We start from the raw sequence: 17,215 nt of genomic DNA on the forward strand, positions 1-17,215 counted from the left end.
TCTTATTCATTTCCATCAGTTGTTTTCTCCCTTGACTCTGTCTTTGAGTTCTTTCTTCCTTTGGGAAGACATGCCCTTCACCTTTAAAAATGTTTGTCTCTAATCCAGTGGTTCTCAACAAGTGGGACATGACCACCAGAAAACATATATTTCTGATAGTCTCAGGAACTGAGACACTGCCCAATAAAAATTTGCAGTTATGAAGAAATAGCAATGAAAGTAATTTCATGATTTGGGGTCACTATGACATGAGGAACTGTATTAAAGGGTCGAACCATTAGGAAGGTTGAGAATCTAATCTGAAAAGAAAAAATGAGTAAATGCTAAATAAGAGCAATGCAACCTGACATTGTGCATCCCATTCATTTACTTACCCTGTTGGATGTGCAGTCGGCATGTGTCCCATCAGGTTCAGAGAGAATGGCTATTAAAGTAATGGACCAACAAACACAAAGAACTCCAGCTATGGCCATATACCAAGGCTAAGCCAATGGTGTCCTTATTGGAAGACCTGCCATTGGTCCTTCCAGTAAGATGACTTAGCCTTGGTGACCAGCCCCCTTGTCCCATGGCTTTCCTATGGTTCCACCCTCTTCTTTTTTTTTTTTTTTTTTTTTTTTTTGGTTTTTCGAGACAGGGTTTCTCTGTGACTTTGGAGGCTGTCCTGGAACTCGCTTGGTAGTCCAGGCTGGTCTTGAACTCACAGAGATTCGCATGCCTCTGCCTTCCGAGTGCTGGGATTAAAGGCGTGCGCCACCAACGCCCGGCTCCACCCTCTTCTTTCTTCTCAGTTTCCTTGTAAGGGCACACCACGATCATATGGCCACCAGCAGCAGTCTGGCCCCAGTTTCCATCCCATGACCACACAGCTAAGGCTCACGGGCTATGATCTTTATCATGTAGTCTTGGCCTTAGGCATTGTTACCCCTTTCCCCATACACTCTACCCCTTCTTGTTCACCTCCAGTTTCCGTAACTACTCTTTCTGGCATGAGCCCTTTCTTCACTTCTATTTCCAGGGATCAGTGTCACTAATGCCTTGCTTCAGCTACTCCATCTCTGCACTCCTGCATCCCAAATTGTGTTCAGATTTCCATTCCTATATTCCTACCACTGGCTTTCAGGGGCATGTGAGCAGCAGGGTGGTAGAGGACTCCACCCAACACAGGTCAATCCCTTGGGATCTAAAGCTATTTGGCTATCAGGTTAAGTTTCATAAAGACGTTATCTTTGAGTTTTGAATTGGTGTTCTGTCCATTGGTATACTGGACCTGAGCATAACAAAATACCACAGTCTGGATAACTTTAATAACAGAAATGTATCTCCTCACAGAGACTGGAAGTTTCCTCAGAGGGCCACAGACTTGTTCCAGATCTCTCCTTTTGACTTGCAGATGACTACTCTCTTCTTGTCAGAGGGTCACCCTTCTACACTCATAAGCACCCACTGTTTCTCTGTGTATTAATGTGTTCTTCCCATAAGAACACTGGTCGTACAGATCAAGACTTACCCAACATGACCTCATTTAACTTAATAGCATCTTTAGAGGCCCATTTACAAATACTTCAAAGTAACTAGGGATCAGGACATATGACTCGGGGCATACATAACCTAGCAGTTAGTGAAGTCAGATGGAGGCTCAGTGTCTCAGCAGACTGTGGTCCTACATCCCGCTCCCTTTCTATGACATGATTTTGGCCATCAGCTCCATAACTCTATACCTGCTGTGGTGATAGTTTGTTTATGATCTAATAAAGCTTGCCCAAAGATCAGAATGCAAAGCTAGCCACAGCCATAGAGGCCAGGCACTGGCGGTGCACGCCTTTAATCCCAGCACTAGAGAGGAATATAAGACAGGAGCTCAGGGTATTCGCTGGGTATTCAGACTTCAGTCACTCTGAGGACAGGATCCCCCAGCCTTGGTAGAAGTAAGAACTCTCTGGTGGTTGGCTGCTTTGCTTTTCTGATCTTCAGCTTGAACTCCAACATCTGTCTCTAGGTTTTTATTATTTGTGCTACAGCCTGCCAGCCTCCACCCTTGACTGATGAGGTATTGGAGGGTCCGACCATTCTTGTCCAGGAGTGGCAGGCAGTACAGCTTCATGTTTGGAGGCATCTGGCAGGGCTGAGTCTTGTGCTCTTCCAAAATCTAGGATTTCTGAATGAAAAAAAAAATAAAAAGGATAGTGAAAGACCTCGGCATCAAAGCGCCGGGCACTGAACCGAACCCTCTGCCCAAGAACTGGGGCCAGACCACTGGCTGCAAATGCAAGAGGTGATTTATTGAGTACACAGGCGCCTGCGGATGCTGCTGCAACTCGGGTGCAGAGCATACCGGGCTTGCAGGGAGCACAATATTTATACAGTTTTAATGGTTACATAAGTAACAGGCATTTCATTGGCTCATCTTGGGGGCAGGGGTAGTTCCCACGGACTAAGTTTCCTGGTATTACTTTATGAAAGACCCCGGCACGCTTCAGCAATTATTATCCGGGTCCCATGACTCCTATGGTGATCATAGACACAACTGGGGGCAGGGGTAGTTGCCAAGGACTATGTGTCCTGGTATTGCCACATAAAAGACCCTGGCACGCTTCAGCAATTATTATCTGGGTCCCATGACTGCTCTGGTGACCACAGATCCTGTTTGACATCCTGCCAGCTGGGCGAGGCACCTGGTCTGGGTTTTTTCATTAGGCAACGGCCTGGTCTTGCTTTTCTTTTCCTAGGGGGTCCTGGGTAGGGGTCTTTCAATAGGAAAGGTCATGACCGCTCCTAAGTATGGTAGAGGAGAAAGTTCATTGTAGATAAAAGGGAGAACATAGTCAGAGGCAGGGACCTCTGGGAGAGTCCAGAGTGGACATGACCAAACTGAGCTGAGCCATGTGGGGGTAGGAGAGAGGGGAAGGGGGAGAGCAGGAAGGAGAGAGGGGAGCCAGGTGCAGCAGCCAGGAGGCCAATGGTCCAAAAGAGGGTAGGTAACCAAAATGTCTGGGTTATATAGGGAAGAGCCTCTGGGGGAGGGGTGGCCCAGCCCCTGGGCTGGAGAGTTCAGGGTATGCCAGTCATACCCTATAACAGGTAGGGACTGAGGGATATATTAGGTAGGCACCTCAGTCACTTTTTCTTTTTTGGTTTTTTTTTTTTTTTTTTTTTTTTTGGTTTTTTACGAGACAGGGTTTCTCTGTATTGTTTTGGAGGCTATCGGTCCAGCCCAGCCTTGAACTCACAGAGATCCACTTGCCTCTGCCTCCTGAGTGCTGGGATTAAAGGTGTGTGCCACCACCGCCCGGCCTTCTCCTGGGTTTTAAACTTAGACAGTGTCCTGTATATTCTGACTGATGGTGCAGTTCTTTGGTCCACAGATCAGAGAGAGGAAGCTGATGTCCCTTTTTGAAAATTTGATTAAAACCATGAAACTTCTCCTCTGAGAAGATGAAATGCACACTGTGGTTGTCTGAATAAAAATGGCCACCATAGGTCCATAGGGAGTGACACTCTTAGAAGGTGTGGCCTTGTTACAGTAGGTGAGACTTTGTTGGAGGAAGTGTGTCACTGGGGGCAGGTTTTGAGGTCTCCGATGATCAAGTCAGGATCAGTGTGGCAATTCTTTTCCTGCTGGCTGCCAATCCAGATGTAGAGCTACGTCTCCAGAACCATGTCTGCCCGCACGCCACCATGCTTCCTGCCATGATGATAATGGACTGAACCTCTGGACTGTAAGCCAGTTCCAATGAAATGTTTTCCTCTGTAAGAGTTGCCATGGTCATGTGTCTCTACACAACAATAGAACACGGACTAGGAAAGAGTATAACAACTTTTCATACACGTTCAAGGATAACATAGTCCCTGAAAGTATTTCCTAGACCTTTGTGATCTGGTGCAGCTAGCCTGGCCAGGCTCATCTGCTATTTATCTCAAGAGCCCCACATCCCCTGCCCACTACCCCCGTCTCCCACCCCCACCCCATCCCCAGTAATCAAAGCCAAGCTCCCAGTTTATCTCACTCATCCAGCCTTTGTGGTTTTACGTTTGCTCCTCCTCTGACTTCTGTGTAATTTCCTTCAGTGTCACGGCAGTAGACTTCTATAATTCTTATGATTCTGTCTTCTTTACTGTCAGCTCCCCTTTCTAAGAACTGTGGGGGAAACAAAGTGTTCCTTTCGGCTGTCTCTCCATGAGCCTCTTTTGTGAAGTTCACAATACTGGGTTTTGATTACTTCCTTGCTCATCTTTCTCTTTTATTAGATTTTTGAGGGTAAGATCTATGCATTAATCATTGCAATTTTCCCAGCAGCTGTTACAGGACTGAGGCAAATAATTGTAAATATCTGTAGAAAGAACAAACGAATGAATGATTGAAGGAGAGGAAGTATGAGTTCCTGGTGAAGGTAATTTCTACATTTTGAGTGTGAATCCCAGCTGTGCTACTGACTAGAATCCTGAGCTTAGGAAAATGACTCTCAAGTCTTAGTTTTCTGATCTCGGAATGGGACAAACAGAATTTACCTCAGGACAAACTGATGTCAGTGCTTATTGATGGACAACATCTATAGATATATGTAACTATGTCTTGTCACTAGTCATTTTTGAAGTGAAATTACAAACTAAAAAGACAAGTGAATCTGCACCCTTTTATTACCTGTAACAAAAATACACCTCTTAAATGCCCACTGGATGCAAAATGTGATCTTGTAGAGAAATATGGAACAGGCCTCTGGGAGGGGTTAGGGTAAGCCTGCTGATCTCTAGAGTAGAAAGGGAGAAGTGCTATAAGAGAGGTCTCAACTTTTAGGTTAAGAGGCCATTGATCGTTCTGGGAAGATGGCTCTCGCTAAAGTTCTTGCTGTGCAGGCCTGAGGACCTGAGTTTGGATCCAGCAGCGTGTGTCTGTAATTCTGCCCCTACAGTAAGACAGTACACCATGCCAGCCCCTGGACCAGTGAACAGTGAAAGATCCTGTCTTCAACAACGTAGAAGGTAAGGACAGATGCCTGAGGCTGTCCCTTCACTTCCACATAGTCACTGTGCCATGCGTGAAACTGCAACCACACAGGCACCGGCACACACCTGTGCTTCTCCTGCATGGATGAGGCTCTCCAGGAGAAGAGGTGCTCGGGAGGGATCTATAGGGAAGGCAGAAAGATGTTAGTAACTCGGGAGGAAAGAAGGGGCCACCAGGGACAGGTGCGGATACCTGAGAGGACACGTGAGCTTCATTACCCTCCTGATACCGTTGCTCTCTGGGAGCCTACAGTTTTGGCTTCTGAAGCTGATGGTTGGCCATCTGCCTTTGTTCCCAAGCACAGTGTTCCTTGACTGTCCATCCTGTGAACCCCTAGGTAAAAGCCTACAGTTTTGGCTTCTGAAGCTGATGGTTGGCCATCTGCCTTTGTTCCCAAGCACAGTGTTCCTTGACTGTCCATCCTGTGAACCCCTAGGTAAAAGCCTACAGTTTTGGCTTCTGAAGCTGATGGTTGGCCATCTGCCTTTGTTCCCAAGCACAGTGTTCCTTGATTGTCCATCATGTGAACCCCTAGGTAAAAGAGCTTCTGCTGTCCACAGCTAAGGTGGATATTGGCCTGTTTGGTAGTTGGCACTCAACGGTGGCAGTTCTGCTGCTGCTCTTTGCAGTGTCACCAGGCCCTGACAGTGACAGAGGTACCACTGTATGGGTGATGGATCACATCCCCACAAACTGAACTCTACAAAAAGAATGAGTCGATCTACAGTCTTGGGAACCAGTGACAATTCTCACCATAGATATTAAATTGTATCGTTAGAATCAAGCTGCTTGCCAATGCTATAAAAATGGTTTTCAAAATATTTCATTTTACGTGTGATAATGAAACTATTTTTAAATCCATGAATCAGATGTCATTTCCAGGAATCATTTTCTGGAACCATCATGTTGACTTAGACCATTGCCAGAGAGCCAAGACGGCACAGACTGTCCAGGAACTTGCTCTGCAGACCAGGCTGGTTGGGATTAAAGGTGTGTGCTACCACCACCCAGTTTACTTTCTTATCTGTAAAACCGGCGTGGCCATGCAATCTTTCTCATGTGGCACTTGGGATTGGCAAAAAAAAGTATATGCTAAAGGACGTGTTAGAGCCTGGATCATAGTCAGTGTTCTTTCCCCAGATACAAGCCTGGCTGCTCTCTCATGTCCTTGTGTTACCCAATAAGGCCAGTTCTGACCCCATCCCCCACCCCACTCCCATTGTCTTTTTTTCTGCTTTGTATTTTTGTTCACAACACTTTATTCACATACCTTGAGTTGTATTTACTGGTAACATTTACTGCCCGTCTCTTTACTAGACAGATGCTCTACAAAGCTGGTGTTTGGCACCCAATACAGATTGGATTAACAAATACAAATGCATGCAGAAGAGAGTCACGACTGCTAACTTGAGCCTGCTCTCGGCCCACTGGTAGCTCTCCAGGATCAGTCTGGAGGATGTTTGATGCCCTTCGGCATCTCTACCCTTAGGTTGGGGGAAGACACTCAAACACCAAGATAGTAACTTAAGCAGTGCCTTATGGAGGGCTCTAGCCTCGCTGAACTTGAACCCAGGGCTGAGAATAACTGGCCGCTTGTTCAAGCAGGCCCATTTCCTCTTGTTCAGTTCAGGAGAGCCTGGTACCCAAACTTGATCTGAGATACTCACCACACAGCCAGAGAGGGCCAAGTATCCCTGGCTATCGCTTTTTCCCTCTTTCCTTTGCTCAATGCAGGTTTTTACCCACACTCACGAAATCCTCTGGTGCCCTGGGGCGCTGGGGAGGTGTCTCAAGAGCTCAGCCCCAGCCTCTGTGCCCAAAGCTGCCTTCACCACTAGGTCGCGAGCTTGTGTCTCCTCCACAAAGCGGCACAGGGAGCGACTCGCACAGCTGTGGCCAGCTAAGGTGGTGAGGCTTGGGCATTGAAGGAGTCGGACACTGCAGAGTCTGCGGTAACCCGGGGCAGGACAGGGTACGGGGCTAGCCTGGGATCTGGGTGCCTTTCAGTCTGCCCCCGGATTGGAGTGGGTAAAGATGGGGAACGGAGTGGGTGAAGATGGGGAGGACTGGGAAGAGCCATCCGGGTTTGGAGGGTTCCGAGAGCAGCTTGAGGGCATCTTGAAGGGCTCCCAAGTTCAAAGCCAGTCAGGCTGCTGAGGTCAGCATTTCCGGACCGAGGGGGTCAGGAAACTCTAGCTACAGCTCCTAGTGCTGTGAGCGCACTGGGCACCACGACCCGGCCACACCCTCTCCGGCAGGTGAGAAACTTTCCCTCCGCCAGAGCCTCAGCAGCGCGCCTCCAGACCAAGGGCGTGGTCCCCAGATGCGTACCCCTTGCAGTGTGAATCCGTTTTTCAGGACTAACCCTGCTGTTAACAGGTTTGGTCAGATTGGAGAACGGGTCTTGTGTCACCTTACTGGTGAAGTCGCAATCGCAACTCCCTCCTGTATTCTCCTCTGTCCTGTTCTGGGTAGCGAAGTGAGGAAGGCCTTCTGAGAGCAAGTGCGACAAGAGACTGTTCAGAAGCTTCGGTTTCCAGGGCACTTTAGATGACACGGAGCACCGGATATTGTACTCGGCTTAATCCGGCGACGATGAAGCAATCGGGAATGTTTTGAGAGCAAGCGGCTTGGAAGAAAGTGCTCCTGTAGCTCCAGGGAAGACGAAGGGACTGCCACACACAAATTAATCCTTACGAACTGCCTCCTCCCCCGGGTAAGTAGCAATATTTCCACCTCGCGGGCGAAAATGAAATGAGAGAGCAAAGTCGGTTTCCCAACATGACTCTACCGGTTAACAGTGGGCCAGAGGGAGCTCTGGAAACTAAAGCTGTGATTCCTGGCTAGGAGTACAGCAGCAAAAACAGGCACAAGAGAACCGCCTGGGCTGCAAGGATCCAGGGAAGGTCCACTGCTCTTGGTGCAGTGTTTATAGCAGGGAGGTGATATCGACCAGGTAGGGGTTGGGCCCCAAGCTGCTTGGGGAGATCTTGAAGTCGAAAGGGACTCATTGTTTGCAGCTTAGCTGCCTGGTGCCCCAGAGCCGTGAAAGCATTTTGGAGTCACCTTTGTACAGGTGCGAGGCAGGAGAGCTGGAGACTTTTCAGTAGACAGAAACATCGCCTCCCAAAGCAAGTTCTTGTAAAAGACAGCTCAAGACCACCCAGGAAAGCATTCCCAGAGGCAATTTATTGCAAACTGGGCTGTGGGTGGGGGTGTGCCTTCTCCGCGATTTTACAAATGTGAGTTGTGACTCATTAGGGTAATGATGCTAGCCTAGTAGGTAGCTACCAGCCTTTTGAAAACATTAAACTCCTCTGGAGATCCACCATGGAGGGCCTCACCCTCCCCGGGGATCAGAGTGGAGATTGGGTGGGGGGCTGGGAGGCCTGGTGGGGAGGGATGGGGAGGAGGGGAGGAAGAGGGAGCTGGGATTGACATGTGAAACAAGCTTGTTTCTAACTTAAATTAAAAAAGGAAGAAAAAAATAAAACAAATTTTTAAAAAAGGAAACATGAAACTCAATAGAAGGGAGGAGAAAACATCAGCACTTATTGTGAGAGTGAGCGTTGATGTGCATACATTTATATCCTGCTGTTGCTACCTCCTTAGCCAGGGCTGCTCCTAGCCTGCCCCTGGGCAGCTGCCTGTGCTTACTTGGGGTTGTCTTTTGCTTTGCAAATGACATCATCTTCACATTCTCCTGGTTTCTATTGGCTGGCAGATGCTGGGACATCTCACCACTCTGAATCCACTTTTGAATTCTCTGGTTTGTTTGTTTGTTTTTGGATTTGTAAGGTCTGCAGGTGACAATCTCTTGCTGAGGTGCTTGCTTCTTCATGTGGTTCCTTTAGTCCTTAGGCTATGGTGACTATCATCATCATTATTATTATTATTGGTTTTACGAGACAGGGTTTCTCTGTATTGTTTTGGAGGCTGTCGGTCCAGCCTGGCCTCGAACTCACAGAGATCCGCCTGGCTCTGCCTCCCAAGTGCTGGGATTAAAGGCGTGCGCCACCACCACCACCTGGCTATGGTGACTATTATTTCCGTTTTATATCAGAGAACCTACAGATACATTGGAGTCACTGACTCTTACATGTGCATGCACACACACACACACAACACACACACACATACACACAGACGATATAAAGTGTACCTGGCTTTGCAGAGGCAGGGAAGGCAATCTCCTGCTACATCAAAGGATGGGACATAGACAGTATTTAAAATGAGTAGAGCTTTATCTGTGTGCCTTCTCCTTGGTGTAACTTACTGGGACAGGGAGGTATGGTGGTGGGAGGCACTGACTAAAGTTGCAATAATTACAGATCTGAGGAGAAATGTGTCTGAAAAGGTACTAATCCTAGAATTTTGAGTTCACGGTCAGGTTGAAGCTGTAGCTCTGCACTGAAGGTCAGAGACAATTTTAAAATAGAGGAAAGGGAACTGGAGAGAAGGCTCCGTGTTGGGGGGGGGGCGCTGGCTGCTCTTCCAGAGGGCCTGGGTTCAATTCCTGATGATCACAATGTCTATAACGCCGGATCCAATGCATCTCCTGGCCTCCCTGGGCATTGCACACAGGTGGTTAGTAGACTACTTGGCAGATAAGGCATGGGAACTGAATTTGGATCCCCAGCACCCACATTTTAACAAAGGTCCTGTGTAGTCGTGATGTTACAGGGGTGGAGACAGGAGGGTCCCTGGGGCTTGTTGACCAGCTAGTCTTTCTGAATTAATGAGCTTCTTTCTGACTTGAGAAAGATCCCGTGTCAAAAAGCAAGCTGGAGAGAAATGGAGGGCAATGCTTGACACCAGTTTCTTGCTTTTCCACAAGCATGCACATACATACATGTATGGGTGCCCCCCTCCCTGTCCCATGGGCAGTCAGAGTAGTTTCACAAGACTGTAAACTCTGCTGCATGGGAAACTGAAGTAAGAGGATATGTTTGAGGTCAGCCAGTGAGACCTGTCTCAAAGAGGTGTGTGTGTGTGTGTGTGTGTGTGTGTGTGTGTGTGTGTGTGTGTGTGTGTGTGCGTGCAGGGGGAGGGGGCAGAAAGAGAGGACAAGAGATGAGATAGCAGGATTGTGCCTCTGTGCTGAGCTACATTCCTGTGAAAGACATCCCAGGGTTTCTGTCGTGTAGCTCAGCGAGGTCTAGAGAAGAGACTGAATTTCCTTGGTAAGGGCATGCTGTTCCTCACACCCATTTGTGTGGGGCACATTATATGTCAGGATAATAGGCCTGTTAATCTTTCACTGCACCATCTGTAACAAACCCAGGAGGTGGGAAGATAATTGTCCTTGTGCCCATTTAACAAGTGAGACAGAAGCACACAGGGGTGAGGTACTTGTCCATCGACCAATAGCTAATAGACAGGGGAGCTGAGATTAGAGGCAGGTACATAATCATCGTAACCTGTTCCCTCCAAGTGACACTAGGATCAGAGGAGCCCAGCGTCCATGGCATTCCATCTTCAATTCTGAATGACGCCTATTTAGAGAGTAGGGGCCATTTCAGAGAATCTGCTGAAAGGTGACTGGACACAAGGACCTGGAGACCAGGTCATGAGAGGAACAGACTACATTAAGCTGGCAGAGAAGAGGATGGCCAGCATTTGAGCAGCCCTGAGATAGTTGACCAGCAGCAGCATGTGACCTCAGAAGAGGGGTTTTCCACAGGATTAGAGGATGCTGCATTTTGTTGACCAAAGCTCACATTCAATTCTGTTAGAAAAGAAGAGGAAAAGGAATCAGAAGTTGGCACTCAATCACAAAAATGTGCATGTAGGTGAAGTAAGTGCACCAGGGTAAACTTTCTGAGAACTTCCAAGTAGAAAGTTCAAGGTCGCTATCTGAAGACATTTCAGTAAATTCCGTACCTACCAGCCACCCTAAGAATGTGAGGATTGCATTGGGGAGATGATTCAGTTGCCAAGGTGCCTGCCTGGCAAACATGAGAACCCAGAAACCAGGGAAAAGGCTAGACACAGTGGTGCATGCCTATACCCTAGTTCTCTGGGTCAGGGTAGAGGCAGAGTCAGGAGGGTCCCTGAAGTTCATTGATTAGCCAGGCCAGCTCAATCGGAGGGTTTGGGGTTCAACAGAAGACCCTCTCTCAAAAAGAATAAAGGGGGCCGGGCAGTGGTGGCACACACCTTTAATCTCAGTACTCTGGAGGCAGAGACAGACAGATCTCTGTGAGTATGAGGCCGTCATGATCTATGGATCAAGTTCCAGGACGGGCTCCAAAGCTACAGAGGAATCCTGTCTCAAAAAACCAATAAAATAAAATAAAGGTGGAGAGAAATAGACACACATGACATTACATTGACCTCTGGTCTCCACACATGTAGGCATGCATACATACATACATACATATGCAGAAACAGAAACACCTGCCGAATATGTGCACATGCAAAAGTGCACCCCCCACACAGACAGACAGACAGACAGACAGACAGACAGAGAGACAGAGACAGAGAGAGAGAGAGAGAGAGAGAGAGAGAGAGAGAGAGAGAGAGAGTCAATGGATGCAAATGCTGGATAGATGGTGCAGCTCAGGAGAACTTGCCTATCATAAGTGGGACGCTGTGTTACGTCCCAGCACCCCAGGTACAAAAGATTAATAATAATAACAATAACAATAGTAATATGAGGTCTGAGAGAAGAAGATCTTGAAGAGATGTCTTCAGAACTATCAGTCGTACTTCTATGCTAAGCCTAGGACTGGGCCTTCACATGAACACAAATTGAGGTGCTCATGCGCTTCCTGTATATGCAGTTTATGAGGTATCCTGGGGAACTGAATCAACTTACTTTGTTCAAATCTGGTGAGGAAAAGGGTGTTGGGATATTTCCTGGAACCGAGAGGGACCACCTGGGAGGGATAACCAGCTGGAGAGTGAGGGCACAGGGGTGAGGAGGAGATGAAGAAGCCCCTGGAAAGAAGACGAGACCACTGCGCATGAACAGAGAAAAGGACAGTGCAGTCCTATCTCCTTGCTTTGAACCTGGATGGGTGAGAAACTGGCCAGCAACTCGGCAGACAATGGAGAAAGAGAAAAGAACTTCCCCTGATCCAGTCAGGAGCGTGAAGAGAGGTCAGAGTTGCATTTGTGTCCAAGGGCTGGACATTCCAGTTCTTTTGGGTCTTTGAAGTGACTATGTGAGTAGAAGAGTCATGAACTCTACAGTGCTAAGGCAGGGAAGATGAATGCATTTCAAGGGGTGTTGGAAAGAGAAAAAAGAAAGAAAATACTTGGGCAGGTCCCACAAGTTGTGGCTGTTCAGAGTGTGGGCAATTTTATGCGTAGATTAAAATAGGAAAGGGTAGCAAGCTGTCTGCTTGATTCTACATTTGCTTCTGATGGAAAAAGAGTTAGATGTGGGAGCTCTTGGACAAGAAAATGCCTACTTAGCCAGCATTCCAGAGACTCCCACTTGGAAAGAGAGGCTCATCTGAATGAGAGAGAGAGCATCACAATAAACACTCGAAGAGAAGTACCCTGCAAAATTACTGGCTATAACAACTATGCATTTGTCTGTCTGTGGCTGAAAATGACTTTCGCATGCATTTCATTTTCCTAAATTTTTGACTTTTCCTCAGACATCAGCATAGCAAACGACTGGAGTTGGGCAGGTGGGGAAATGCATTTTCCTTAGGAGGTGGAACACAGTTAAGGTTTCATTGTTTGGGGAGAGACCAGGGTCCATCTAAGATGATGCTAATACAGTCCAGGCAAATTCTGCCAGGCAAATTCTGAAGCATAGCAGGTAGCAGCAAGAGAAAGCTCACATACCCAAGTGAGAATCCTCAGTTGAAGGAAGACATTTATTGGGGGTGAGGACACATACTTGCTACAAACACACCAAGAAAAACCCTCTGCAAAGTAGAGGCAGGGAAGCCAAAATTCCATTCTCTTCCCAGGGATGGGGGCTTTAAAGTCTCAAAAGGATCAGTCCCCTACTTTTGGGTTTGTCAGCCTGAAGACAGATAGGATAGTTGATAGTCACCAGTTGTTGTGTGACAGGTCCTGATCTGGCCTTAACTTATTGAGCCAGTCCATCAGTAGGGGGCCTGTTGGCTGGAGACAAAACCTTCCATGCTTTTGTCTCCAGTCAGGAGGTTGAGGGAATTCACCACCTAGCATGCTCCCTATCTATCTGCCTAAGGGAGGGGGGGAGTGTCAGGCTAACTCCTAGGCTCTGGGTGCTGTTGTTTTGAGCTTATGCCAAGGTACGGGAGTATGGAAAGTATTTATTCCTATTAGAAACATGCTGGTTCAGCCCATGGTAGTGTTGCTTAGATGAGGAGTAATAAAAGCAGAGGTTGAGAATCTCTTCAAGGGATGCTAAGACTGTAGAAGGTGAAATGTGGGTTTAATTGTTGCTTCTGCTACTAAGATCTATATAATTACTTGCCTGACTAGGGAACACCACTAAAATGCCACAGCCCTTCAAGTGAAAATGATTTGCAAGCTTCAAACAAGCATCCCCTCAAAAGATGCATTTCCTTTCCCCACACACATCCTTGCAGCAGCCAAGACAGCCCTCATGGGGAGGCAGGGCTGGCTGAGGTGCCACTTCCCACAGGTGGTCTCACAGCTGCCCAGGGATCAAGAAAGAGACATTAGGAGATAAGTGAGAAGATGGGAATGTACACCTCTCCCATCTTCCCTACCCCCATCCATGTTAACACAATTCCACAGAAGAAGCAGGCATTTAAGATGAGGCTCTGGCAGCATTATACAAGCCTGTGTCCCATTCATGGCAGTATTTGGAAATTTCTACACAACCTAATGACACAGGGAGAGTCAACCAGTATTTCTGGGAATCTGAGGCTAAGCTCAGAGTGCCAGAAGCAAGATTTTGGCTACCATGGACATCTACTTCGTGTTTAGAGTTACTTGTACTATCTGCAGTTGCTTATTTACCATAGAAGGCAGCCGGCCACCAAGGGAAGGTGAGCTAGATACGTTTGCAGACTTGAGGACCCCCAGGCAAGGGGCAGACTCTGCTTTCCACCCCTCCTTTTTCAAGGCCCCTCCTTGTTTTCTGTTCTCATCAGGCCCTTTCTGTAAGGTGAAGCTGTAGGCTGCTGGAAGCCATCATGCCCTTGCTCTCATCTGCAGTTCTGCTAAGGTGGCTGAGGGCTAGACAAATAGAGAAAGCAAACAATCCTGGCCCCTTAGGTCACAACTCCAGGCAAAAATATGATGCTTGTGTTTGAGCTTTCTGATGCACAGTCTCAACCTCCTACAGTTACAAGATCAGATTGACCCCTTCCCCTTGTACTTGCCTGTCAACAGAATGATTTACCTCAGGGCTGGAGGAGTGGTGTGTGCTGCTTGGGGATGGGTACCACTGGAGGGAAATAAGCTGTTTTGACAAATCACCTCCCAAGTGATTTAAGACACAGCCTATTCCACTAACTGCTGTCTGTGCCAAATGTTTCAAAAACTCTGATAATTAATACTGACAGAGTGGTTCCCCAGGGTCACGCAAATGCCCTAAGTTAAAGTTTTATTTCACCTGGCTCCAATGTTGTAGAACTACAGCTCTATAAATGAGCATGAGCACTTTGTGAGTGACAAGCTGATCTCTTAGGAGATGGACTCATGCTTTTTGTATTAGCTACTTTTATGTTGCTATAATAAAATACTATGACCAAAAGCAACTTAAGAAGGGAGTTTATTTAGGCTTACAGTTCCAGAGGGATGAGTCCATCGTGGCAGGCAGATGTGACAGCAAGTGGCAGGAGTTCCATCTTTCACAGCGGACACTAAGTAGAGAGAACAAGCTGGAAGGTGAGTGAGATAGCATAACCCAGTGACATACTCTGTCCAACAAGTTCACACTCCCCGATCGATTCTCCCCAACAGGACAATGAACTGAAGACCAAGTGTTCAAATACCTGACTCTAGGGTGGACATTCCTCATTCGAACCACAACACTCTCTTGTTAGTAAGAAATCATAATTCATGTCATGGAATTTGAGAGAAGAAAAGAGACCTCATGTACTAAAGTAGTTGGACAATGTCCATGGTGGAATAGAGGTAGAGCTGAATCCCTCATGTGTGTCAGAACTCATTCTGAGGATTTGCAACACATACTTCTACTCACCATTGTAGGAAATCCGCTTGGTGAGCCAACGAGTTTTATTAGGGTTACTTACAGGATGTGGATGTGGGTGAGGGGTTACTCACAGGAGCAGAAATGATTCAAAGACAGCTGCATCATCAAGGCCTACCACAACATGAGTGATAGTTTACAAAAGCTAGGAAATCTGGAATATACTGCACAGCCTGCAGGCAGCCCAAGAGGTTGGAAAGTATCCTTTCCATGTGACTGGTCTAAACTTTTTCCAGACAGCTCAGGGGTGTTTTCTGCTTCTTCTAGGCAGCTGGTCTGTTCTCAGAGTTTTTCTAGCTTGGCTCTCTGTGGTCCAAGGGTGACTCCCAGCTTTTATTGTTTACTCCGGCAGGGAGAGGACTAGTGAATCTGGTCAGTTTCAGGGACTTCCTGGAGCTATTTTGTGTTGTTTACCTTCCTGTTTAAGGAGCTTCTCTGCAGTATGGAATGTTTCAATCAGAGGAGGAAACTGTTTCATGACACCCCACCCTCAAGGGAAGGAAGGGTGGGAGTCTGGATAGAGGAAGATCCAAGTCAATCTTGGAAGGAAGAAGATGGGTAGAAGCTTTCAGGACTACTTTTGTTTGCACCAAGCCTGGGTTCCTGTACTAAACAGTTTTTTTTCTTTTGTTTTTTCCCCCCTTTGGTTTTTCCAATATAGGGTTTCTCTGTATTGTTTTGGAGGCTGTCCTGGAACTTGCTCTGTGGACTAGGCTGGCCTCGAACTCACAGAGATCCGCCTGCCTCTGCCTCCTGAGTGCTGGGATTAAAGGCATGCGCCACCAACGCCCGGATGAGATGTTTTTCTTAAAGATGCTTGTGTATCTGTTGTCTGTGTCATCATGCTGTAGTGATGCCCTTTACCCTGAGGGGGTGGGGGAGAGAGAGAGAGAGAGAGTGAGAGAGAGAGAGAGAGAGAGAGAGTTTGTTTGATTTGAACTTTCTCCTCCTAATTTATTTTAACTTGTTTATCGAAATCACTCCTTCTCCTTACAGAGCATTCTTGTAGGAACTTTCTGTACCTGTTGAAGGTGGCACAGAAGAGGGTGGATTAATCAGTTTGGAAATAGCTTTCTTTTCAAAGGTAAATTTATTGTTCTATTACTGTAAGAATGATTAGGATAAAATAAGCCAGATGTAATGGCCTTTCAAATTCAGATTAAAGTTAAATGACAGTTTCATTTCTAACAACAGTTTAATTCATCAAAGAGAACAGTGTTTTCCTCAAATTTATTCAGCACTTACGTAAGTTTGCTTGAACGACAAGATACTCCAGGCAGAGAAGCTTAAACCACAGACATGAGTGGCCTTCCGCTGAGGACCATGAGGAAAGGCTCTGTCACTGGCCCCCATCTTTGGCTCACTGATGGTTGCCCTTTGTGGCCTGTTCACATGTAGTCCCTCCATGTGTTCCCATCTCTCTCTGGATATCCATCAGATGCTGTTTCCAAATAAAGTTACATTCTGTAGTGTCAGGGGATAGGGTTTCCACATAAAAATTGTAAGGTGGTCAAAATTCTGTAAGTGTCATATCTGTTTATAGTGTGTCTTTCATCTGTCTATTGATCTTCAGCCATCTGTCAACCATCATAGTCTATTGATTTGCTATTTATCTCCTATTTATCACTATCATCTATCTGTTATGTATCTACTGTCTATTTAGATATATACAATCATGTGTACATGCTGACATACATACCCATAACTTATGATAATAGGTACACACATGGAGTTACTGACATAAGTAAAAAGAAAGTTAGTATTTCATTGCAGAATATTCCTAGAAGGAATTTCACCAAATAAATCCCTTTACATTTGGAGAGGAGTACCTAAGTCATAGGAGGCTTTCACACAAATGCAGTGGAAGCCTAAAAACCAGGACTTTAAGACTACATGTGTTTCTAGAACTGGTACGTCCCAGCTGTCTAAGACTCCCAGATGGAGAAAGAGGATCCCATAAGAGACTCTGGAACCCCACGCTCTGGAAAGAAGCAAGGCTGTGTGCTTGTGGCTGGGAGGATATGCAAGGTACCTGGTTGGCTCAGCCTTGTCCACCATTCCCTGGGCTTGGCTTG

General features: G+C 46.8%; 1 protein-coding gene and 1 long non-coding RNA gene across 10 annotated transcripts in view; one reads left to right on the top strand and one right to left on the bottom strand.

Annotated features, from left to right (window-relative positions):
• Positions 1–3,980: 3,980 nt before the first annotated feature.
• LOC121137559 lies at positions 3,981–6,838 on the bottom strand. The gene is made up of 3 exons (XR_005874841.1): positions 6,673–6,838; positions 5,071–5,126; positions 3,981–4,331 (listed from the first exon to the last, which is right to left on the bottom strand). It is a non-coding gene; the product is annotated as an uncharacterized LOC121137559 (long non-coding RNA).
• Mrap2 (melanocortin 2 receptor accessory protein 2) overlaps positions 6,826–17,215 on the top strand; it is a 34,352-nt gene continuing 23,962 nt past the window's right edge. Inside the window, exons 1-3 of one of the 9 annotated variants that reach the window (XM_013116051.3) lie at positions 6,826–6,957; positions 7,481–7,721; positions 16,137–16,224. The gene's annotated coding sequence lies outside the window, so the exon portion shown is untranslated. Of the gene's footprint in view, positions 6,978–7,066; positions 7,264–7,384; positions 7,722–16,136; positions 16,225–17,215 lie in introns of those variants that run through there. The other 8 variants (XM_040740046.1, XM_040740047.1, XM_013116052.3 and 5 more) reach the window with 8 other exon arrangements.

This window comes from Mesocricetus auratus, unplaced genomic scaffold (genome assembly GCF_017639785.1).
Source record: "Mesocricetus auratus isolate SY011 unplaced genomic scaffold, BCM_Maur_2.0 Super-Scaffold_100691, whole genome shotgun sequence".
Classification (NCBI taxonomy): domain Eukaryota; kingdom Metazoa; phylum Chordata; class Mammalia; order Rodentia; family Cricetidae; genus Mesocricetus; species Mesocricetus auratus.